The sequence below is a fragment of the Eublepharis macularius genome, chromosome 7 (genome assembly GCF_028583425.1).
Source record: "Eublepharis macularius isolate TG4126 chromosome 7, MPM_Emac_v1.0, whole genome shotgun sequence".
In the NCBI taxonomy this organism is placed as follows: domain Eukaryota; kingdom Metazoa; phylum Chordata; class Lepidosauria; order Squamata; family Eublepharidae; genus Eublepharis; species Eublepharis macularius.
In genome coordinates this window covers 45,918,564-45,944,626 of record NC_072796.1, presented here as the reverse complement: position 1 = coordinate 45,944,626, position 26,063 = coordinate 45,918,564, and positions in this window count along the sequence as shown.

Below are 26,063 nucleotides of genomic sequence, written 5' to 3'. Positions count from 1 at the left end.
ATCTAATCCATCATCATGTACCAATTTGCATCAAAAGCAAAATTATATTACTGCTGAAACTACCATTAGTCTCTTCCTTCTGAACAGCAGTTGCAAAGATGCCCCCATTCTTCTCTAGCATCATTAAAATTACAGTGGCCACCATTCCAGGAAAACACACTGGTCTGTGCTTATATATTGCCCACTACTTTAATTGAACATTTGCCACTGTCTTGCACTAAAGACATAACAATTATGCCAGCTGGGTACTGTAGATTACATAAATTTTGATGCTGGCAGTTCTGTTTGCATCCAGAGTCAGCTGGTTCATCCAGCATCACCAGGAGTGCAGTTGGTAAGAGGATTCACACCACAGCATAGCACATTTTCTATTCATTTGCGTTAATCATGGATAAAAACCACCCCTCCCCTCCCCTGCTTAGGTTTCCAATCTAAGTAAAAACCCATGTTACCATCATGCTAATTTTTCAATAAACCAAATACTAGAAACAAAAGCACATCCCAGAGTTAGGAAGGAATCCCTCTCCCGTCAACAACTTACAGCGCCATCTAGTGGATGTAAAAAGCAAAACCTCCAAATACATGGAAAGTCAAAATATTGTCTGGCCTCCTTCTGAACCAGATGCTGGATTATTAGCATGCTGCATCTCCCCCATCCCCCCGTTCTCTCCTGTTTCTTTCCTTTATCTCCCACCAGCTGGCAGCAAGGACTCCTGAAAGCATTTATTGTGCTCATCCCAACCTCCCACCAGTTTTGAAAATCTGTTCATCCATAACCTGCAATGTCTGGAATGCAAACTCACTGATGACCAGACTGATGTAATGGGTAAACTTCTCTGAACTAGACTTCCCTCCATCAGAATCAGAAAATAGCTCATCTGATTCAGCTTCAGTTCACCCAAATGCCTCCTTGACTGCATTGTGGGAGCAAGGGGGTTTCCAATATTCCAGCTCCGCAGTTCTCCCAGAAACTGACACTTCAGCCCCCATCCCCTTGACATACCTGGCCTGACAACTGATAAAGCAGCCAACACTTGCCACAGACCTAGATAACACAGGAAGGAGAAGGAGAGCAGCTTTAGCTGGTGCTAGGCTCCCTCGATCCTTTCTTATATGCCCAGGGGAATGCCAATCGCCACTTTGGGGTCAGGAAGGAATTTTCCTCCAGGCCAGATTGGCTGGGGACGCTGGATGTTTTTTGTCTTCCGCTAGGCTTAGAGCAGGGGTCACTGGAGGGGCAGGTAACTGTGAATTTCCCACATTGTGCAGGGGGTTGGACTAGATGAGCCTTGGAGATTCCTTCCAGCTCTATGTTTCTAATTTCCTCTGCTTCCCTATCTGCTGCTTGCCCCAGCCTCCAGGTCAAATATATCAAGAGGATAGTGGGGTGGTGAAGTAGGATCCAGAAACTCAGATTATGAATTCATAGGGAACAGAACCTTGGGAAAATGGCATTCAGTTTGGAATATGGCAGAGTAAACCAAAGTGGGCAAATTCATATTTCAGATCGCCTTCTCCATCTTCACATTTCAGCAGCATTAGATGAGAATACACCTGAATGAGCCTTCTTACAGAGACTAGCAGCCTGTATATCCCGTTTGGGTAGTGGAACTTGAAATGTTCTGTGACTGTCACATATATTGGCTGGCCTGTTAGGCTGGCCTAAAGATGGATCACCATCTCACCCTTGCCTATGATAAACTATCCCTGGTTCAAATGCTCATTTGCTAAGCTTTGCGTCCCCCCTCCCCGGCTATTCCTTATTCCTTTGTACCCCATTCCTTTATTGCCTTACAGTAACTCACATCTACCAAATGCTGCCTTGTCTTATTCCACATTGGCTGTTCTCTGATCCAATCTGCAAATTTCTAGCTTACAGAAGAGTCAGATACAAAAAAGGAAAAAAATTCACCCTATGCCTATCTACAATTGCCCCCTCATTCTAAATTTTAAGCTTTCCTGTTTTTTCAGGTATGAGATTTTAGACTTCATATCTTCTGCTTCCATTTCTGAAAAAGTATCAAAGAAACACAGAAAATATAGATATAATAAAATACAGTTATAATTTTAAAATGTGGAAAACACATTGGAGAACAGTCTGAAGGTGTGTTATCATGCACCACAATTTATATATTTACTTCATTTATAGCCCACCTTTCTTACTGAGATTCAAGACAGATTACAAAATATAAAAAATAATTCAATCAGACAGTATATGATATTCAGTAAATAATGTGGTAGGACTAGTATCAATGCAGATAAACACATTAGCAAAAAGAAAAAGCCACATGACACACCATAAGGTTTTCTTCTGATGTAGTTCACAAAGGCTACGATCCTAAGCACATATACTAATGGGTAAGCCCCACCAAGCTCAACTGGACCATATTCAGGATCCAAGTCTCCTGAGTCTCAGGTTTGACCCTCAAGCAAACCAGGAAAATCTATGATAAAACTGTGTTCCAAAACTTTAGCCAGATTCGACCATTCCATCACTATGGTTTCTTTTCCAAGATATCCCACCCCCAAAACCTAGATCAGGGTCCCTAACCTTTTTCAGCCTGCGGGCGCCTTTGGAATTCTGACACAGGGTGGGGGCACAACTACAAAATGCCTGCCATAGAAGGCAGAGCCACCCACAAAAGAGCTGCCACAGGAGGTAGAGCCAACCAAAAATGCTGCCACAGATAGTGAAGACAACCATAAAATGTCAGAGAGTGAGATTATGCATGACTCTAATAGTAATTCTTCAGGCAGAAACTCCGCTTAACAGAATACGTAAACATATTGTATAAAAGTATTTTCTTGCTTACACACAGATTACCTTCACTACTGAACGAAGTGAAGATCTTTGTGTGTTGTGATTAGAGATGGGCACGAACAGCAATATGAACAAAAAAAAAAGCCACGAACAGCCCAATCTGCTGTTCTCGAACAAGCTGTTTGTGAGGTCCCATTCTAAACGAACAGGTGGTCGTTGCAAGCCTCGTTCGTTGCTGTTCATTGCTGTTTGTCAAGCCAGACAGTCTGGCATCTGCAATCAATTCCCTTGGCAACTTAGGCAGGGATTGTCTGAACTCCTGCTGTTGCCCTGGAAACCCCAATCTAAGCCCAATGTATAGGCAGGTCTTCCTTTCAAGTGTGGAGCTCCAAATTTGTTACAAGGGAACAAAGACCAGGAGGGAGGGGGGCTCCCAGCTCTGGCTTTGGAGAGGGAGAGACAGCTGCTGTTGGCATTTTGATAGAGCTTAAATTGGAGCTTAAATTTTCTTTGTGTGTGGTGGGATAGGGATCTACCCCTTCAAGTTCCAGGGCTGCTGCCAGGCTCTGGGCCAAGCTATTATTTATTATTAGTACCTTTCCTGCTGCCTGCTCAGGTAAGATTTCTGGGAGTGGTGTGGTAGGGATCTACCTCTTCAAGTTCGAGGGCTGCTGCCAGGCTCTGGGACCAAGCTATTATTTATTATTGATACTTTTCCTGGTGCCTGCTCAGGTCAGGTTTCTGGGAGTGGTGCAGTAGAGATCTTGACTTGGATGATGGCTGGAGGAGAGCCTGCTGGCCCCCACAAACAGCCAACCACGAACATGTTCGTGAACAGGGCCATGTTCGTGGTTCTTTGTGAGTCCCTGTTCAACGAATAACGAACATCATGTTCATTTTTTTCTGTTCATGCCTATCTCTAGTTGTGATGGCAGCTGCTACCAAAGCAACTTTTAAAAAATCTGCACCACCAATCAAATCTCCAGTGGACAATCAGAAGCCCTGCTTGGCAGAAATCCTACCTGGCCCTGCCCACTTTGCAAAAACATTTGGTGGGTGCCAGGAAAGGTGTCAGCGGGCACCATATTGGGGACTGCTGACCTAGATAGTTTCTGACCCATATGCCCCTATGTTTTTAGCCATCATGGAAGAATGTATTGTGAAGATCATTTTAAAATTCTAATGTATAAAATATTGTAAGGTTTTATTCTGGATGGCCCTGGATGTTAAAATTCTGACCAGAGCACTGTCAGTAATAATAGTTATGTTGATTCTATTTTTTTTGCTAATGTATATATATTATAAGGACTGTAATTTTACACTGTAGTTTTAATTTGCCTGTGAAGCACCATGAATATTCTTTTCATTTCAGAAGTGATATGTGAGTAAATAGCTAGCTATATAGTATATGTATATATATATAGTATATCTATCTATCTATCTATCTATCTAGTATGTTGCCATTTTTAATGTCAGATTTGTGTCCATTTATTCTTTTGTGCAGAGGTTGGCTGGTTTGTCCAATGGACAGAGCAGATAGACATTGTTGGCACATGAGGGCATATATCACATTGGAGGATGAGCAGTTGTAAGAGCCAGAGAAAGTGTAGTTGACGCAATTGGGTCCTGTAATTGTATTTCCTGGGTAGATATAAGGGCAGAGCTGGCATCTGGGTCTGTTGCATGGCCTGGTACCTGTGCTGGTGACTCTGCTAGCCAATTCATGATTGTAAGTGAGAAGTCGTTTCAGCTTATGCTACAATAAAGTTGGTTAGTCTTAAAGGTGCTACTGGACTTTTTGATTTTGCTACTACAGACTAACACGGCTCACACGGATATATACTAGCTAGCATTGAATAGTATACTAGATAGATGATAGATAGATAGATAGATAGATAGATAGATAGATAGATAGATAGATAGATAGATAGATAGATAGATAGATAGATAGATAGATAGATAGATAGATAGATAGATAGATAGATAGATAGATAGATAGATAGATAGATAGATATTGTTCTTTATAAGTGGTAAGTAGCTGATCTCCCCAACCCCTTTCATTGAATTGTAGTTTCAGTGCATAGCAAAAAGATTATTAGCAAGTATATATTAGCATTAAAAGATCTCCTGTCACCTCTTCTTTCATTATTTTGAATGTTTCTGCTTTAAACGTTTTTGCCAGATGCGGAGGGGTTTTTTCCTTGTACTTTTCCTTTGGCAGAAATAAGTCCAATGCAAATATTTTCATTTGTCTCTCTAATGGGGTTAATAGATGTCTTTGAAGTTCAGGCCCTCACTGTAGTGAGGCGTATGTTCGATGAAGTAAGGCTTTATAGTGACTGCCATTTTTTTTTTATTGCTCAGTGGCTCGATTTTCTCTCAGCAGATTCCCACTATTACGAGAGTATGTTTGGTGCTATTCCATTTTATAATCACCATTAAAAAGCAAGATGTGTAGAAGTTCACATTAATGAAAGCATTTCTTGAACTAAATGCCTATTAAGGGCAGTATCGAAATTTACTTCACAGCAGCTTCTGGGAAATGTGCATTCTGAAATTAATTTCTTTGGCAGACCAAATTTGCCACCAGCCAAAATTCTCTCTATACAATGAATTTCTGAAATAATGCAAGGGTACACATATACTTTGGTTTGTCAAGAATATAGTACTTCATCTAATGCATTTGTGAAGGAATACAATGAGCAGGACAAGCTTATCTGGTGTATATACTAATTTATGAAAGGCTTCAAGAAACAGTTGCAGGCCCATCTATTGATGTGTCTGCTAAGCTGAATACAAGATCAGCAAAACTGTTTAGTGGATTCCTGAATAATTTCTGATACAATTTATGCACAGAATCTGTGAATGTGTAAGCTACTTTGTTCTCTAGTGCTGCTCCTGCCAGTGGGGGCAATTATCCTTTTATTCACTGACTTATTAAACTGGACCCCAAACCCTGAAGAAGTCCAGCTTGGTTATCCTAAAGAACTCAGTTTGGCTTGTTATAGGTGCACCTAAAATGGACAAAAAGAATCTTGCTTAAGTGAAAATAGCCTAATCATGTTATCAGAGATAATAGCCACACTGCAGACTATAACTCAGCAATCTGGTTGATCAGACAACAGAGGTGGCATATCTTCACTGCGTACCTGATGACATAAGCATAATACAATTGATTATGTAAGTATAATAAAGTTGAAGAATAGTACAGCAGTGCAAAGATGGTTTTATAATGAACTAAATAGCCTCACATGTTCCTGTGCTTGCTGAAAACAATTGGAAAAACAATTAAAAGAGGTATTTTAATGAGAATGTGATGGACGAGGAAGAGTTTTTGTAGAAAAGACCAGACATCTTTGTACCAAAAAAAAGAAAATAATTGGATAATACATTTTGATAACTCAAAGAAGATTGAGTGGAATGTGCAGTCTCCACGTGGTCAATGAAAACAGGTACAAAAACCAGAACAGAAAAGAGAAGTCAAACTTTATTCTCTTTATTTCTCAGACTTTATTCCAACTTCACCCAAGTTTGCTCTTTCTTAACAAAAAGTTAAATGGTGCTAAAGTTTTTCATTTACTAGGACACTTCCAGCTGGTAGAACAACATAGTATAACCTGATCTCATCATGGGAGGCTAACAAGGAAGATACTGTAGAGGAAGGTCTGCCTCTGCTCCTCACTTACCTTTAGAACCCCTCGCTGGGATCCCCATAAATTGGCTGCTCCTGGACAGCACACAGAAACATAGAGGCACTTCCATAAGTGTGTGTGTGGGGGGGGGGGGACGGTTTTTGCTAATTCCCTCCTTCTCACTGCAGTTTGCCATATCCCTGAAATGCTGCCCAAGAGTTGTTGCCTCCCAAAGAAGAGTGTACGTGAGGAATCAACAAAAATCGCCCTTCCCCCATGAGTAGAAATGTACACACGACCTAACCTAAAGGTTTTACACAAACATGTCACACCTTGGTGTGTAGGAAGATAGGCTTTGGTGGCTTCAAATAACTTGTTAAGAGATGGTAAAGAATGACTAGCAGATCCCTATTTGAGAAAGAGAGGAGCCTGGAAAGCAGCCACCCATTGTGGCATGTTGCAATGTCCTTACCATTATATCAATCATTTGAAATCATTGGCTTGTCCACAGAGAAGAATCCAGCTGCAGATTATTGCTATAGTGCAATGATAGTGCAGTGTTCAATAATATGTGGGTGTAGCTCTGTTATGGCTAGGGATGTGCGCTTCGGGTTTCCGAATTCATAATGCTTCGGAAAGCTTTGGGGCTGAGTTTAAAGGGCCCCGCCACTGCTTGCAAGCAGCGGCGGGGCCCTTTAAACATCAACCCGCCCCCAGCCCCAGCGGTGCTGTGGTAGCCATTTGAGGGGCAGGAAGGGCTTCCTCTGCCTCCTGCAGCCTTTCCTGCCCCTCAAATGCCTGCAGCAGTGCTGCGGCCATTTGAGGGGCAGGAAGGGCCAGAAAAGGTGGCTCTGGCCTTCCCCACCACCCTGCAGGCTCAGGAGGCGGTGTGGCAGCAGAGGACCTGGCTGGCTCCAGGCCGTTGAAGCCTTGTGCTGCTGTGGCTGCTGCCACTGCTGCAGCGGCGGTGGCACCCCCTGCCCAGCTGATGACCCTCCCACTCTCCCTCTGGCCAGGTAAGTGGGCGGGGGTGGAGGGGTTGCCCCCCTCACTTCAGTATGCTCTGAATATTTACGGAGCATACCAAAACAATTAAAATACCATAATTCTGAAGCAGCTTGCGGTAAACCCGGTGGGAAACCCGAATCTTTTCGGGCTGCACACCCCTACTTATGGCTTTTGCCACCTTTGCTGAATGAATTGCCTAATTTGTTTGCAAGTCTGCAGTCATTGCTGTAGTATGATCCAGTTCCCTGGCACTTTGCTAACACTGCTTTCTGGAAGGATGGCTGCTCCCCAGAGAATCAGACCTTTGCTGATTAAAAAAACAGCAGGTGCCAAACCAGCTACAACTCGGAAACATAATAGTTCAGATGCACAAATGCAGAAGCTTTTCCCTTGTAGAAGTCCTCAATTCTCTCAGAACCAAAATCAAGAACAGAAATAATTTGAACCTAAACCTTGTAAGTTGCCTGTAAAATCAGGTGACCTCTTCAGACAACATATTCCAGGTGGGAAGAGTGCACATAAGGCCACAAGAATAAGTGCACTGGCTGCAGCTCCTGCCTACCTGCTTTATCTCCCTGAAAAGGTTTTTTTAAAGCAGCATTTTCAGTCATGGGGATGAATTCTATTTGCCACCAGATGTTAAGAGGGGTGGTAGATTCAGACTATCAAGGTGAAGTGCAAGTTCTATTGCATAACACCAGTCTAAATAACAAATTGTACATCTGGGCAGCACATTGGCAATACAAGTGCTTGTTCCTATTCTCCCTCTTAGGGTTACCAAGCATGGCATGGCCAGGCAACCAGCAAGAGACCAGGGGAGGACATAGGGGGGTGGCTGTCAGCCAATGGTGTTCAAACACTTCTGGGAAAACTCAGAAGTGAGGTCATGCCTCTCTTGGAACTGGCCAAAACTCTATGGAAAAACCATAGAGTTTTCAGTGATTCCTAAAGCGGGCTGACATAATCTCTTGGTTTTCCCACAACATGATGCCAGTTCCCTCTATGAATCACCAAAAATTGTATGGTTTTATTGCAGAGCTTCAGCCAGTTCCTATGAAGGTGTGAGATCGATTCTGTGTTTTCCCAGAAGTGGTGTCATGCCATTGGCTGATGGTGATTTTTCTATTTTTCTCCATTGCCTCTCTGAGTGGTAGCAGGAACTGCCAGTTGGGGGTGGGGGATCCCCTGCCCCCTCAGGAGGTGCTGACAACCCCACCCTCTCTACAAGGATTGTTTCCTCCTGGGATATGCCACCTGAAAAGATCACTAGGCCATCTAGTATATGAGCTTATATCAAGGACCAAACAGAAGGTACAAATGAATGGTAAAATAAACCTTTGCATGAATTCTATGAATCTTTGTATGTAGGGATAAAGAGGAATATTATCACGTTAGGTGCAAATCTGTGGAAAATACATGGGGAAAGGGGACTATGGGTCATGAAAGCTTATGCAATGACTTGTTCATCTTCAAGGTACCACAAGACTCTTAGTTACTGTGGAGAAAAACATTATATGTCTCCAGTTCCTGACACATTAAATTTATAACTAAATTTCTGCTGTTACTATACACATGAAGTTTTCCTGTAGGGTAAACTGCAAGAGCATCTCCTCTTACCCATACTCTCTATTTTGTGAACTTATTAAATTTGTATTTTATAAGTCTATAAAAGCTATGTTTGGAGAGAGAGTGAAATAAAAATAAATACTTCTTATTATCATCCCAAAGCAGAACAAGTGGCTCTTCTATTAATTTATTTAAATGTCCTCAATAGCTGCTATTAATAAAATTCCTCCCTAACTCATCAGCTTTACATTGTGAGACATAGCTTGACATCTGTGTAGAGCTAGGATCAGCACATAAATCCATAAAGAAGCCCTCTGGTAAAGGTGCAAACACAATCTACGATAGCATTCCAGGGATATTGCCTCTTTTCACTTTTCTTCTTTTATGGGAAATTTAGCTCCTAGCATGAGGAAATACATATCTCTAATATATAAAAGGCAAGCCGTGTTGCTGATAACTCACTTTTTATCCTGACGCAGGTTCAGTGAGTTGTCGGTGACAGAGAAGCCTATAGAAGCAGCATCCGTGGAGGCGGCGGGGAGGCCCAGCACAGTGGTGCGGCCCTCCCAAGACCTCCGCTGCGGGATGTACTGCTGTGCTGGGCCTCTCTGCCACCTCCATGGCCACTGTGGGGCTTTGGGAGGGGCATGACACCATGCTGGGCATCCTCACGGCTGCTACGGCACCTTGGGAGGGACATGCCACTGTGTCGCCTTCTCTATCCCTGCGGCTGCCTCAACAGAGAAGCCCGTTGCAGTGCTGCACCTCTCCCAAGCCGGTTTTTCACACAATGGGCTTAGTTGCTAGTCAAGATATAAAGTGTCAACTGGTTTCTATTAGAATATTATACATAGCTAAATCAAACCTGTCAAGGTACACATCAAAGCAAGATAACCTCTCAGGAAAAACCAACAAATGGAATAATAATTTGAAGGAAGGGTCAATATTAACTGTAGAACTGAAACATGCTTTTTGTACCCAATACCTCAACTTCAATTTCTAGCATTTCTCTCATAAAGTATCTTGGGTACAAAGAGTCAGAAAGAGTCCCTTGGAGAGCCAGTGTCAGACACAATAAAAATTGCTGATACATTGCTATTAAGAGGTGAACTGGATGAATGTTACTTTGGAGGGCTGTGGTTGAATCTCCCAACATCTTTTTTTACTTAAAAGGCAGCTGTTAGAGGAGGACCCATTTCTGCAGGGGCCATTGCACCATCTTCTTTCCAGAGCTCGTCATCAGAGGCCTGACAGCCTAGTTTCATATGGGAAAACAGATGAGGAAAGAGCTGTGTGGAAGCACATACTTATTAGAGTGGAAGCACACACACTTATTAGGGTCAAGAACATGTTAAGAGACCTGATTACAGATCTCCAACATAAAGTGTAAGGCAGCTTCTGTTGTTAAGACAGTCTTTACCTTCATTGTTCCAGTATGGAACGAACAACCACTTTTCTATAAATTTATGTAATTCTTGAAATTTAATTTTGCATACTGTAAATTCAGTTCTCTCATGGATTGCATTAAAAATGTGAATCAAAATGAAGACATTTAGCACAAGAGGAAAGAGGTCTTGGGGGTAGATCTTCTTGGCCTTGCCCTAAGCAACCCCCTGCATGCCCCAAAAATCTTTGGCTGAGGGTTGTGGAGCCCTTGTAAACAACCTGCACTGTGGTCCAGGGAACGGCAGAGATACAGAAAAAGTGAGGCAGTGTAAGTTTTCTATTCATGCTAGAGTAAGTGGGGGTAATTTCACCCAATTCCTCCTCCTTACTACCATTTACCATGGTGCACATGTACTTATGAGGGCCCTCAGATACTCAGAAGATTTGCAGGTAACAGAGGGGCTGATGGGAAAGGTCTGCCCCATTACCCTGTTGTATAACCCACCCATTAACCCTTTCCACTAGCATTATTATCTTACCCAACCTATCATTTTGACATCATCTTTCCATGTTTCAGTGGTGGAACAGATTTGATATATTAGATATTAAATTGTAAAAAAAAACAGTGATGGCAATTATTTCATTTTTCCCCATTTATTTATAACAAAGAAACACAGGTAAATAAAAAAGAAACATGGTTAGGTAAGCCTAAAGCTTGCTGAAATAAAAGAACTTAAGTACACTGAACTTTGTGTTAAGTTGTGGTCAGTGTATTTTTAGATCATTTGTTGTGGTTGATATTTTATACCTCATAACAACAGATGGAAGAATATCCATGTGTAATCTAAAATATGAGAGGGATTCACCAGAGTGGCCATTGCCACACTTAAATGGCATCCCTGCTTCTCATATTATTTTTTAAAACTGATTATGTCTTTACAAGAAACATTTAAATCACCTGCAGGTCAAGCAGAACTTGACATGTCCAAAAGTTTTACGCTTTTTTGCTGTATTTAGAAATCCCTTAACAACCATTTTCTTTTTAGCTGCTCTCACACAACTATTTTCTCAAGTGTTAGAAGGGTTTTCTTAGCTGTGAAAGTGGCTACAGTCCCATCTCCCTCAGCACGAATTTAAAAAAGATATGACAGGAAATGCCCAAAATATGATCACTGGCAAAAGTCCCTTATGAATGCTATTACTCAAACATGACATTTTGTGAATGTGTCCAGAACTCAAGAGATATGCTGGTGAATTTTGATCACTACCTAAATATAATTTGCCCCTATTCATGTGTCGAAGACTGGAAAATGCAAAAATAGCTATTTGTTCGACACTCAAAAAGTTCATCCAAGATAATCAGTGTTTGCATACAAATGTAAAAATCCATGATGTTACAGGACAAAAGTCCAGCAGCAATTATTTAACTTTGTGTGTATTATGTGCTGTCAAGTCATATCACTTATGGCTATTAAACAATGGGAGCAACTATACAGGAGCAAGCTACAACCCTGAATGACTTATGGCAACCCAATGAATTAACCTCCAAAATGTTTTATCATTAACAGCTTTCCTCAGTTCTTGTGAACTGAAGGTCCTGTCTTTCTTTACTGAGTAAATCCATTTGATAGTAGATTTTCCTCTTTTCCTACTGCCTTCAACTTTTCCTAGCACTGTTTTCTTTTCCAGCAAGTCTCGTCTTCTCATGATGTGACCGAAGTATGATAGCCTCATGTGACTCCCCATACACACTGCCTCATACCATAAACCTCCCTTTTCAGGTCTGAGGCTTCACAGGCAGTTAAGAGCAATCACCATTCACCACCTGCATAGTCCCTAATTATCAAGCAGAGAGCCCTGACCCAAATCTCTTCTTCCCAGGTACTTTACCATACAGGTATCTAGTTCCCTATATTCACTACCCCTCACCCAGCTATTGCCAAGAGCTATTGGAGTAAGGGAACTCAGTGTTTACTTCCTCTATATTCTGCCACTGTTTCAGCCCCATTGGTCATAATCAGAACACTTGATGTTTATGTGTGTGTAATTTCCCCTCAGCCAACAACTTCAAGCCAGCCAGTGTTAAAAGAGAAAAAAAGAATAACTTTTAGTTACAAGATATATAACACAGAAGTGAATTATTCAAACACAAAGATACATTGCTATTAAGAGGTGAACATATAACCCCACTCTATTTTAATAGCAGATGGTTAAAATATAAATGAACACGTGCTAACAATCAGCTATTTCTGGTGCTTTTCTTCAGCCTAAAATCCTTCTCCCCTCTTCCCCAAATGAATTTTCCACTGTCCCAAACCCTGCATTCTGTTATCTTTCATTGGCTGTTTCCCCAGAAAGGAAGAGCTGGAATTCATCCTGTCTGTCACATTTCAGTCATTTTAGCTTCTAGGGAGAATTCAGGTTTGGTTTGATCTAGAACCCACTTATTCATCTTTTTGAACATCCATTGTATCCGTAAAACCCTCCTCCAACAACACGTTTTAAATTAATCAAATTTTCTTCCTGTTCAGCATTCACATCCATATATAGTAAAAAGGAATACCATACTATGAATTATCTTTATCTTGGTCTCCAGAGACATTTAAGGATATTTTCTAGTTCCTTCATGACTGACCTTCATGACTACCCAAGTCTTAGTCTTCTGATTTCTTGGTTGCAGTCTTCCTTTTGGTTGATGATTGAGCCAAGGAATGGAAAATTAACAGTTTCAATTTTTATTGTTAATCTTAAAGCTGTATAATTCCTCAGTAGTCAATAGTTTTGTTTTCTTCGTGTTCAACTGTAATCTTGCTTTGGCACTTTTTCATCATCAGTAGTTGTTTCAACTCTTTACTGTTTTCTGCCAGTAACGTGGTGTCATCTGCATATCTCAAATCATTGATGCTCCTTTCACCAATTCTCACTCCAGCTTCATCTAAATTTAATTCAGATTTCTGTATAATATACTCAACATATAGATTGAACAGATAGGGTGATGAACTACACACTTTTATCTGACACCTTTGCCAATAGGAAACCATTCTGTTTCTCCATATTGTCCAGAGTACGGTTTGTGCATTAAAACAATCAGATGTTGTGGCACAACAAAATGATTTTCCTATGAAATTCTTTTCTGTGCTCCAGTAATCAATGTAAATTTGCAATATGATCTATAGTGCCTCTTCCTTTTTAAAATCTGGCTTGAACATCTGGCGTTTTTCATCCCATATGTAATGAAAGTCTAGAATCTTGAGCATCACTTTGCTTGCAAGGGAAATTATATGATGGTCTGATAGTTGCTGCTATCTTTTATGTCTCCTTTTTTGGAATTGGAATGTAGATTGAATGTACCCAGTCTGTGAATTATTGTTTTGTTTTCCATATTTGCTTGTTAAGATTTTGATGGATTTATTTTAATCTAGAATCCCTTTAATGCCTTACGAAACAGAAAAAAGAGGATGAGATACCAGTTCTTGCAATAAGTCCTCAAAAAATTAGAAGCAGCTTCAAGCATTCCCCTCTACCCACACTAAGACCCTTTACCCAAATACCCACCCTCTATCTTCACCAATGGAGCTGAATGGTGCTTGCTGCTGGGAGTGCCCCTGCTATGGCTGCTAGAAGCATTTCCACCACTGCACACCACTACATGCCTTTCCCTGGCAGTGCTGGGTAGCATATGCAGCTAGGATCATGGGTAGCAGAGAACTTGCATATAGACAGCAGAAAGGCGCATGGGCAGGCACTAGCGAGGCATGTAGGCAGAGGGCTGGCAACAGTGGGCACAGTTGCAGAGGCAATAAACTAAAAGCCCTGGCCATCAACAGTGGCCCCACCTCAGTGTACACTGTCACCCACCCTGCATTTATTCACAAACAATCCTATATGATAGGAAAGGTTGCCACATTGCCTAGTTTTTATCTGGAATCTGGGCATGCTACTCAGTACCTATTTGGCCCATTAGCTGGTCAAGCTTTCTCTCCTCCCCTTCCCAGAAGTCTCTAGACCTTCTTTATCTGAAGATTGAAGGTATAATATGGTATTTTGCCCAACCTCTGGGTAGGGTCTGGCATTCTCTCAGAATTACAGTTGATGTCCACACTAGAGTCCCCCTGGAGGCAATGGCAATTTTGGAGGGCAGATTCTATGGCATCTAATCTCTGCTGAATTCCCTCCCCAGGCATGACCTCTACATTTTCAGAAATTTCCCAAACTGGAGTTGGCAACCCTAAGAGGAGCCCCATGGTCATTCACTTCCCAGGGCTCCCCAAAACCTAGAACTGGCAGTGGAGGAATTAGCAGGTGACACTTTTGGTGAGGAACGTTTTCAGTAGGTAACAGCTGCAGATTAAACTGCTCTTAAAAGCACAGCTGCTAAGACTAGTTGAAAAAGTGTCAACCTGGCCCAAGAGTAATGCAGTAAAATATAAGATGACAATTCTATGCAACTGATCCCCATACCCCGTACTTATTTGAACCATTTAACTATAAACCAGAAAGCATTTTATCCTCAGTTCTTTTATCTCACTTTACTTTGATGCAGTGCTTTGAATTCTGATTTTAAAAGACTTTCCCTTCAGCTCCTTTAGAATTTTCACGAGAACATGCTTGGTTACTAAACACTTCTAAAAATGTGTTAAACCCATCAGGGTGTAAGACTGGAGCAGCACTTTCTGCCCCCTTTCCAATGATTATACTCTCAGTCTGTCATAGACTTAACCTGATATGGGCAGATTGTGCCATGTTGAGTGTATTTTGTCTCCACCGTTGTTGTTTTTTTTATTATCAAAATGTAGTTGCAGAGGCAATAAACTAAAACAGAGCATGTCTCTTGGCATGCTGCTTGTCTTCTAAATATTGCCTAAGCAATCTGCATTTTAGTCCTGCAAGGGAATTTGTTCCAGTGGGGCAGTGTTTAATAGAATGAGGGCACAAGGATTAAGGACTCTCCTTCCCCTTGCCAATGTTATGCTGTGATTTGCAAGCTTTCTAGATAGGGAGAAAACTGTGACTGGCTGCCTTATGTGCTGGAATGTTGGAGCAACTACTGAAAATACCCCAGATCAGGCCACTGCTGTGCTATCTCTCTGTGGGTGGGCATGGAGCAATACAGTTGGCCCACAGGCTCATCCAGGGAGAGACAGTCTTTTAGGTATGTGACTCGCCAACCATGAAGGGTTTGAAAGGTCAAAACCAACAGCTTAGACTACACCCAGAAACAGCCCACACAATCGCTCCAAAATAGGGACAATAGGATGAAAACTCACAGTTCTAGTTAAAAGATAAGCCTGGGATTTTCTGTTAGAAATCATGGGTTTGTACTGTTGCTGAGATTTGGAATGCTCATAATATCTGAAGTTCTCAGGACCCTGTATGATCATTTCTGTGAACTTTATATAAGAAACAGTCTTATTTTTTCCCCTTTTGTAAAATAGTCTGGGACTGGAGTTCAGCATTTTATTCTTACAAACAAGAGCTTGGCTGCCTGTTAGGCTTTCTTTGGTTAGAATGTGTGCTGCATGCTTTTCCCAGTAAAATGTAAAAGGCCGAAAGGGGGGGAGGGGAGAGATGGGAATTGTGCAGCACTATACGCAGCATGTGAATTGCCAAAGGGCCCTCATGTTAATAATTAATAGAGAAGATATTTTCCCACCAGCAAGGACAGTTAAGTTACACTGCTTTTTTTTCACAAATTGATTTTCTCTGTTATTCAAAACCACAGAATCAAGAGCAGCAAATGAAACTTTGAAGAAATCCTAAGGTTCCCAGTGATATATACTAAACATGACAGGTTGGATCCAACTGGGTTTTCCACTGTTGAAAAAGGGAGAAAGGGGTTCACCATGGCTACCAAAGTGGTGTTGCATGGGGTTGTGGGACCTGCATTGATAAAAGCTATGTGGGATGGAGGGGAATTAAGACTCAATGAAAAGTTGGCTGGATCCAACTTGATTATTTTTTAACATGATTAATGTCATAATGCATGGGAAGAGCATGGCTGTGTGGAATTTTATCATTTATGCAATACTTTTATATCCCACCAGTGCACCCTCACAGGCTCTCAAAATGGGGTGAAAAGTGAGCTATACTGATTATTCTTATTATATAAACCTTGAGAGAGCTGGTGCATTGTCATGATAGAGACTGAGGAGACCTAGGCTGAAATCTCCACTTAGCCACGAATCTGACTGGGGGCTCTTGAATCTGTAATCAACCTCATACTTCACAGGGTTGCTACAAGAACAAAACTGCAGAGGGAAGAAAAACGTAATCTATCCTGAGCTACTTGGAGGAAAGTTAGAGTACAAATTTGAGAAGCAGAAATAGTAGTTTGGCTCTCAGGTTTGTAGGAGATGAAAACAAGGCTGCATCCCAACATTGCTGGATATTGTGGCCGTTTCCACACGGCTTACCTTCCCTCGGAACGACCCGGAACATCGTGCAAAAAATGTGGAAGATTGCGTTTTCTTGCACGAGATTTGTGTGCCATCATGTGACGTCACTCAAATCTCGCATGAGAAAATGCGATCTTTCGCATTTTTTGCACCATATTTCGGGTCGTTCCGAGGGAAGGTAAGCCGTGTGGAAATGGCCTGTGTTATTGTTGTGCTACTGCTGCTATCTACCTCTGGGACTTTGTCTACACAGGGAAACCCAGCAGCAAAGCATAGTGTAACAAGAGTACAATTACCAGCAATGTGTGGATACAGACAGTTTGAGTAAGATTCAGGGTACATTCTTAAGATCACATTCCTGGGATTAAGTCCTATTGAATAAAACAGGAGTTACTTCTGAGCAGATGTGTTTAGGACTACTCCCTTAGCCTCAGTTTTTCTTTTGGGAGAGGATAGCTAGTTGGAGCCCATTGGCATGGCATCTAGTTCATGCACATATATAATGGCTCAAGCATTTGTAGTTATAACGGGAAGGCATAGTTTAAGAGCTGAAACAGTGTATGTGTTGTTACCACAGCTGGATCCTGATTTTAGTGGCCAGGCCATTTCAAATCCCATTCCATTGCAATAGCATATCTTCCTCTCAGGCGAGAACAGGTTTCAACTAATAGTCAAATCTCTACTGCTACTGATGCTTATTAACAGCTGGGTGGTGTCATCATATGAGATTAAGGCCAACATCAGGGCAGACTTCTGTAGGTCTGTGTGCGTGTGGCATCTTGCAAGCCTCTTTGGTTCCCCTTTTTTGTATTCACTACTAGAAGGGAGTCTGCTTACTTCTTCAAGTCCCATGCATGCTTTCAGGGCAGAGAGATGTGAATCAGCCCAGGCTTAGATACTTTTGCAGGGGTTATTTGAAGTGTGCAGTGCAGTCATACATTCACTATTTTTCGCACTCATGGAAAATTAGAAACACATTATATCATTTTTTTTCTTTGATACTTTAATGATTTTGACATTTATATTCCACTTTTCTTCTATCATAAAATTCAAAACAGTGTACATAGGTTTCCTAGAACAGTTCCTGCACTGGTACTGACCATACCTTGACTGGCATAGCTTTAGCAAAAGAGGAAGCTTACTATGTTTTATACCTTCCAGCCACACCCTGAAACTATATCCTTGAGAGCGGAACTACACGATACAAATGACACGTGAACGACACATGAGCTGACTTACACATGTTTCCCCATTGCTTTCCTGTACACTCGCCAGTGGGGCCAGACTGTGCTTGATCTCGTGTCCATGCTGGCACGGATTTCTTCTGCGCACCTCTAAAACTCAAGAATGGTATCCCATCATGCACTGCCAGTTTGCGCATGCTTAAACCATCCCCTGTAACTGCCCCCTGTCCCCATTGCCTTTCTGTGCGGGAATCGATGGGCCCGGACTCACCTGGGCCCGGGTTGCTGCCGGCGCGTCGGGAGGGAGGGAGGCGGCGGCGTCCATGTTGCGGGGCTCGCCCGTCCGACCAGGGGCGAGCCCGGCCAATCGGTTTAAACCGCGGCCGCCCAATCAGGGCGGCCGGGGTGTCCGGGGGGGGCGGGGCCTGGGAAACGGACTGCAGGTTTGCAGTCTTCCCTCAGGTCCGGCTCCGCCCTATTTAACTCTGCTGCCGGCCGCGCTCCTCTTCAGTCGCCGGCAGAGGACGATCGGAGAGGATCATCGGCAGCAGCGAGCGGGAGGCAGAAGACCGAGCGGGCCCGGGAGAGTCGGAGGTTGGAGCTGAACCTCGCGCCTCGTCCCGATCGACGGAGTATCGACGGCCCAGGCTCGGCTGAAGACCCCGCGGCAAGGAGCGCCCGAAGAACGCGAGGGCACGAGGTCGGAGCTGAGCCTCGTGCCTAGCGGCCAGGAAGCGGCGCGGCAGAGCAGCGGGGGACGTCTGTGCGGGCGGCTGGGCGAAGCAGCAAGGGAGGAAGGCATGGCCCCTTCGGCGTCCAGGGCGGGGGGGAAAGGCAAGCGGCCGGCCCAGGCTCCTGCCGGGCGGGCTGGGAACGGCTCCTCCACAGCAAATAAGGGCAAGCACCCCTCCACCAGCAGGGGGGGGTCGGGGCTCTGCCCCCACAGGAAGGGCCAGTAGGTCGGCTACTGCTGGCCGCTCCCAAACAGGGGGCGCACTTCCCGCTCCTCAGCAGACTGGGGGAGCGAGGCAGCAGCCTCCTCCCCCCTCGGGCACTAGGAGACGGGGCCGCAGCACGGGGGCTCAGGGTTCAGGGAAGGAGGTGCCCAAGCCCCGCAGGTCGGCAACGGCCTCTCGGGCAGAAGGAGGGAGGCAGAGAGGGCAGGGGCCAGCCCCCCGGGCTACAGCGCAGGCTCCCCCCAATTGCGATTCAGTGCCAGAGTCATTAAGCGGCATCAGCCGGGCTCTGGAGCTTCTGACCGCACGGGTCGAGCAGCTGGGGAACTCTGGGCTCGGGGCGGGCCAGCCTGCTCCCGGGCCTGTCGAGGTCCCCCAACGCAGCAGGGCCAGCAAGCGAGGGAGGGAGCGGCCTGCCCCAAGCGGGGACGCGCCTCGTGCCTCTTCTCCCAGTTCGGACTCCAGCAGCAAGGAAGGTCGGAGGCCAACGAAGAGGGGAAGGAAGCCATGCAAGAAGAGAAGCCGGCATCGGCGCCAGGAATCAGACAGCGAGGAGAGCTCAGATGAGTCCTCATCCTCCGAGGACGGGTCCACCTGGGGGGATTATTGGGAGGCGGCTTCGGGGGTCCCGGGCTTACCAGCTTGGGCAGCGCGGCGGCGGGCAGGGGACCAGGGGGGAGAGGGTGCCCCCAGGGAGGTCTGGGATTCTGGGGAGGCCCCCGCCCAGGGCTCATCAATCTTGGATGGCGAGGACCCCCCTGGTCTCCACCTGTCCCGCAGAGTGCGGGAACGTATCCTCAATGGGTACTACATGGATATTTTTTCCCTGCTGAAACCGGAGGCAGAGGATGGCAGGTCGGCTCCCTCTTCCAAGAGGGACAAAAAGGCCGATAGGAAGCCCGCAGCCGAGCGGAGCTTTGCTAACTGGTTGGAGGGCTTTTCCGTTTACATGGGGGTGGTGCAGGTGGCGTACCCTAAAAGGGGATGGCACCTTTCCAACCACCTCAGCAACGTCCTTCGGGCCCGCGCCCTGGCCGGGGAGCAGGCGGCCATGGACTACGACGAGGCCTTTCGGAAGAGGGCCTCGCACAACCCCCGGGCCCGATGGGACCTTATTAATCAGAAGCTGTGGCTGTGGTTGGTGGGGCCCCACATGAGGGGAAAGGGGGATGGGTCCCGCGGCACGCACTGGTCTTTCCGCCGCGACAGGCCCAGGGGCCCCTGCTGGGAATATAATCAGGGCAGGTGCTTCCATCCAAAATGCCGCTTTGACCACAACTGTGACTCCTGCGGGGGTCCTCACGCCCGCCCCGCGTGCCCGCAGGGCTCCGCCCCATCCCAGCCCTTTCGTGGGGGCCGGTCCTCCGCTACAGCTGCCCGAAAGGATGGAGGATCGGCCTCCTCTGGGTCCCAGGCCGCCGCCGGCGGCAACTAAGCCTCGCACTGCAGCGTTGGGCCTCGCCAGAACCCCCGTCCGCCTGGCGGCCCTCCTGCCCCTCCTTGCGCGCTACCCCGATAGGCAGGCCGCCAAATACCTGCGGGAGGGTTTCTCAGTGGGCTTTAGGATCCCCTTCACCGGCCCGCGGGTGGCCACCACAGCTGGCAACTTAAAGTCTGCCAGGGACTTCCCAGAGGTGGTCGCGGCCAAGCTGGCTAAGGAAGTGTCGGCTGGTCGGATAGCAGGCCCGTTCGAGCACCCCCCTTTCCCCAACCTCAGGGTTTCCCCCCTGGGTGTCGTTCCAAAGAAGACCCCCGGCGAATTTCGCCTGATACACCATCTATCCTATCCCAGGGGCTCGTCGGTGAACGACTTGATCCCACCCGAGCTCTGCTCAGTCCGGTATGCGTCATTTGATCAGGCCGTCCGCCTAGTCAGGGCATGTGGGCAGGGTGCCCTCATGGCCAAATGCGATGTTCAGTCAGCCTTCCGCTTGCTCCCTGTTCACCCGCTCGACCACTGCTTGCTTGGCTTTAAGTTCCAGGATAAGTGGTACGTCGACAAGGCTATGCCCATGGGATGTTCGGTGGCCTGCGCCGCCTTCGAAACTTTTAGCACCTTCCTCGAGTGGGCAGCCAAGGATCGCATGGGGTCCCCTTTCATCTGTCATTATTTAGATGACTTCCTGATTATGGCCCCCCCCGGCGGTTCGGTTTGCGCCGACCGCCTCAGCTCCTTCCAGGCTTTGGCCGACAAGCTGGGGGTGCCTCTTGCACAGGAAAAGACGGAGGGCCCCTCTTCCTGCATCACGTACCTGGGCATTGAGCTGGACTCAGTGGCGGGCAGATCCAGGCTCCCAGCAGACAAGCTGGCCCGGCTTCAGGCCCTCATCGCTGCCGCACTCCTCAGGGAAAAATGCACACTCCGGGAGCTTCAGTCCATCATTGGCCACCTCAATTTCGCATGCAGGGTGGTCTCCCCAGGGCGGGCTTTCTGTTCTCGGCTGTCCAGGGCATGCCGGGGGGTCTCCGCCCCCCATCACCGCATTCGGCTTAATAAGGGCATCAAAGCTGACCTGCGGGTCTGGTTGGAATTTTTGTCAAGGTTTAACGGGGTCTCCCTTTGGCAGGCCCCCCTGGACTTGGGCGCGGGCTTGCAGGTCCACTCTGACGCAGCAGGGAGCCTGGGGTTCGGGGTGTATTTTAATGGGCGCTGGTGCGCTCAGCGTTGGCCGCCCTCATGGGAAGGTTCCGGGATTCTCAGGGACCTCACGTTCTTAGAACTTTTTCCCATCGTGGTAGCGGTCGTTATCTGGGGGTCTGTGCTTCGGGACAAGCGAGTCACCTTTTGGTGTGACAACCTAGCCACGGTGAAGGTCATCAACCGGCAGTCCTCTCGCTCTGAGCGGGTCATGCGTCTTGTCCGCCGTTTTGTGTTAACTTGTCTCGCTGCTAACGTTACTTTCTCAGCCCGCCACGTTGCAGGTGTGGAGAACGGGTTGGCCGACGCACTATCTCGCTTCCAGATGGAGAGGTTCTTCACGCTGGCTCCAGAGGCTTGTCGCACGCCCGACCCTTTCCCGGAAGACCTGTGGGCGATTGGAGGGACTCCGTGATGCAGGGAGTATTATGCTCAGTGGCCCCTTCCACCCTCCGGGCTTACTCAGCGGCCGCCGCCCGTTTTCAGGCCTTCGCCACGGGGGCGGGCGGCCAGGGATCCTGGCCCGCGTCACAGGACTTGGTTCTGCAGTACCTGGCACACCTCAGGGGCCTGGGGCTTTCTCCCCGGACTATGAGGAGGGATTTGGCAGCCATTTCATTTTTCAGCAAGGCGCAGGGACTTCCCGATCCTTGCAACTGCTTCCTAGCTCGCCGGGCCCTCGAGGGCTGGGCCAGGCTGGCCCCCCCACCCCCTGACCCCTGGCGCCCCATCACCATTCCCATTTTGGAGCGGGTCCTTCAGGCACTCCCCAACCTGTGCTGGTCCGCTTTCGAGGTACAGCTTTTCCGGGCCGCTTTCCTGATCACCTTTTTTGGTGCCTTCCGCGTTAGCGAGGTGGCCTCGGGCTCCCGGTCCGACACGTCGGGCAGGGCCCTGGCTGTCTCCGACATCACCTGCTCCCCCCGCCGGGCGACCATCCGCCTGCGGCGGTCGAAGACCGACCAGCGCGGCCGGGGGGCCTCCGTCACGCTGCGGGCGGCCGCGGGCCGGCTCCTGTGCCCGGTGCGGGCCATCAGGGCATACCTGGCCCTACGCCCGCCCTTCCCTGGCCCCCTCTTCGCGCATGAGGATAAGTTGCCCCTCACCCGATACCAGTTTGCCTCGGTCTTGAGGGCATGTCTGCGCCATGCAGGTTTCCCCCCCATGCGGTTCGGCACTCACTCCTTCCGCATCGGGGCTGCCACCGTTGCCGCCGGATTGGGGCTCCCCGCCCCTGCCATCCAGTCCATTGGCCGCTGGCGTTCCAGCGCATTTCGCTCCTATATCCGCCCCCTCGGGGAGGCTCCTTACTAATGGTCTGTGTTGCTGTTGTTTCAGGCAGGGGGAAGATCGTGTGGGTGTGCGGCCACAGCATCGTCCACTGGGCTGGCCAATATGCGGCGGCCTCCGGTTGGGGTCAACATCTTGGTCTGGACGACCAGCTTCAGATCAGCTGGATGGGGGTTCGGGGCATGCTGTGGGACGCCCTCGTTCCCACGCTGACGCACCAGGCCCAGCGCCACGGCCCGCCAGATGCCATCGTGATACAGCTCGGCGAGAACGACATCGGCAAGCGGGAGTGCCCGGAGCTGAAGCGGTCGCTGTGCGCTGACCTGGACCATCTGTTACGGCTCTTCCCGCGTACGGACTTCCTCTGGTCAGACCTTCTGCAGAGACGCGTTTGGCGGGGGGCGCGCTGCCCCAGGAAGGTGGATGGCATCAGGCAGAGGCTTGCCCGGGCCGTGGAGCAGTTCATCAAGGAACGGGGGGCCTTCTTTGTTGGTCACCCAGACATTTCGCATCGCTTGGAGCCCCTTTTCCGGCCCGACGGGGTCCATCTCTCCAGCTGGGGTCATGATATCTGGTTACAGGACATCAGGGATGCCTTGCTGTCTTGGCTTCAAGATAGGAGCATTGGCGGGGAGCCCCGTTGGGGCTCCTGTGGCGGTGGGCATCGGGGCAGATCTCATTCGGGGGGGCCAGGGCCTGCGCGCCCAGGCCCTCTAAGGGGATTCCCATAAGGGATCTTGGGGGTGAGCGATGGAAGGGCCCGCCCGGCTCGGGGGCGGCCAGGAAAGCTCACCCCCAGGTGGCAGGGGAGGCCACTCAGGGGTGTACACCCAGGTGACTCCCCCATATGCCACTCCTTGGGTCCCCCCCTCAGCATGGCTGAGGGGGGTGGGTTCCGGCTGGCAGGTGGGCCAGCCGATGCTTTCTGGGATCTGCCCCTCATGCTGCGCCAATGCTCCCATTGTTATGCTAATAAAGTTGTGGCCTGTTTTCACCCAGCACCGGTTCTGGTCTCTTCATTCCGCGCACCTCCCTCCCCACCTTAGCATAGGCAGCAAAGGGAAGCAGAAGCAAAACAGAATCACCACTCTGCAATGGCGACTCAATGATATGATCCACGGACACTAGCCAATGTAAACTGCTTTTCTGCTGACATGTGCATAGAGCAGAGGCACGGACACGAGTTCATTGAAGGGAAAAGAGACACGGGAAGGTGAGGGGGGAAAAGAATTATCTGACCACTCACATAGACTCGTTTAATTCATCTTATCTAGTTCAGCTCTCCGTTCTCTTTTGCTGTGCTTTCTAGGAACGGCACAGTCATGGTCTATAATGGATGGAGGATGAAGGAAGGGTTGTCACCTCTTGGAAGGCAGAAATCTGGAAGAGGCAAGGAACACCCTGGGACAGCTTCTGTCCCAGAGCTCTGGGTGGAACTCACACACCATGTAATCTCTGCAAAACTGAGTGCAGAGGAGAGAAGGCCAAGGCAGCAGAACTGCTGATGACTTTGTAAACGCTGCCTGATGCCCCACTCATTTACCTTATGATAAGATTGGCTTATCAGGTGGCTTCAGACAAGCTTACTGAGGGGTGTGTGTGCTATTACTTCACCTGAAGTAATTTGAGCTTTTCTGATCATGAAGGAACCAATACATATTTAATAAACAAATATAAACCTCACCTTTCTTATATTCTCTCCATCATAAAGAAAAACCTTCATTGGGCAACCAATTAGAATGTAGAAAAAATAATCACGCCAGTGGAAAACTGGCCTGTTGGCACTTCTGGATAAAGCAGTCCTATTCAAGAAATCGTTGTAGGAGTGAACAGCAGGACTACAGAAGTGTGCTCCTCGCTGAAGATGAATCAATATACTTCCTTCCAACTCCTTCCTCAGTAAGAACACAATAGACCTTCAAGAGAGTTACAGTTCGATCAGACTGAAATCCTACATAGTTGGCTTTGAAACTGTAATTTTTTAAACATTTAACCTGATAAAGAATTCTGAAGAACTTAAAAGCTTGCCCAATGTGCTGTGTTATTTTTGTTGGTCTTAATAAAAGATATTGGATGACTTTTGTTTCATTTTACTAATGTCTCACTTCTTCCTTTACAAGCTTGTAAAAAAAAAGATAGATAGACCTGCAGTGCTAGTGCTTAAATATGCCCCCTTAAAAGAAATCTTGTGCCTTAGCCAGGGTGATAAATAATGAGAAAACATCTGCTATTTAGGCCTTGGACTCACCTATAAATCTAAATGACAAATACAATCCCAAAAGCAAAAATCATCTACAGCTTGCAGTTTTTATTTTGTGTTATTTCTCTCTTGATTCCTGGAAATGTCCAGATTTCCATGGCCTTTATTCTATTTCCTGCAACAAAATTAGGAGAAAAGGATTATGAAGCAGGCAATCTATAATATGGGTGAAAAATTGTTAATAACAAAGCTGGGGATGATCATAATATTATGAATGCTTCATATTTTGGAATGCTTTGCTTTATGGGGTGTTTCTATGTCCATTTCAACATTTACCCCAGGGAACCTGGACTCAATCAACCTCTGCACCATTTCGCTTCATGACTTTATATATAGCAATGTGTATATTCCAATGTGAATTCCATTAAATGAAGCACAACTTGGTAGGTTGCATCTAATGCGGTTAGTATCTCAGATGGAAGATGCTATGAAAGTATAAAAAAGACATTTTTGACTTTTTCCTATTTGTTTTCTCCAGGAGCTCAGAGTAGCATCTAAAAGACACCCTTGAAAAGGTTAATGGGACTAGAATGTATAAATGCAAAATAGCTGAACAGAGTTTTTAAAAGAAAAAAGGATTTTCATATGGAACATACATTATGTATCACCTGCAGGATGAACAAAGATAGACGAGAGAGCAAACCTCTCGTATTTGACCGGCATGATGGGTGACAGCGCAAATGTCCTTGTGATAAAGTGAATCACTTTGTCAGAAGGATGGGCTGTTTACTTATTTATCGCAAGGTCAGAGTGATGTGCAGAAATCAAGTTGTACCCCCTCTCCCTAGCATCTACTATGAAAAAGAAAATAACAAGGAAGCTAAGCAGGGTTACAAGTGAATTATGTAGATACCAACTCCATTTTTTAACAGAGATGAAAAGTATACTTCTGTGAAAGCCTTCATTTTACTCCCATCTTTGTCTTTTCTTTGGTAGTTCTTTCCAAACCAGGAAGAAATAGGATACATCATACTAATGCTATGTTAT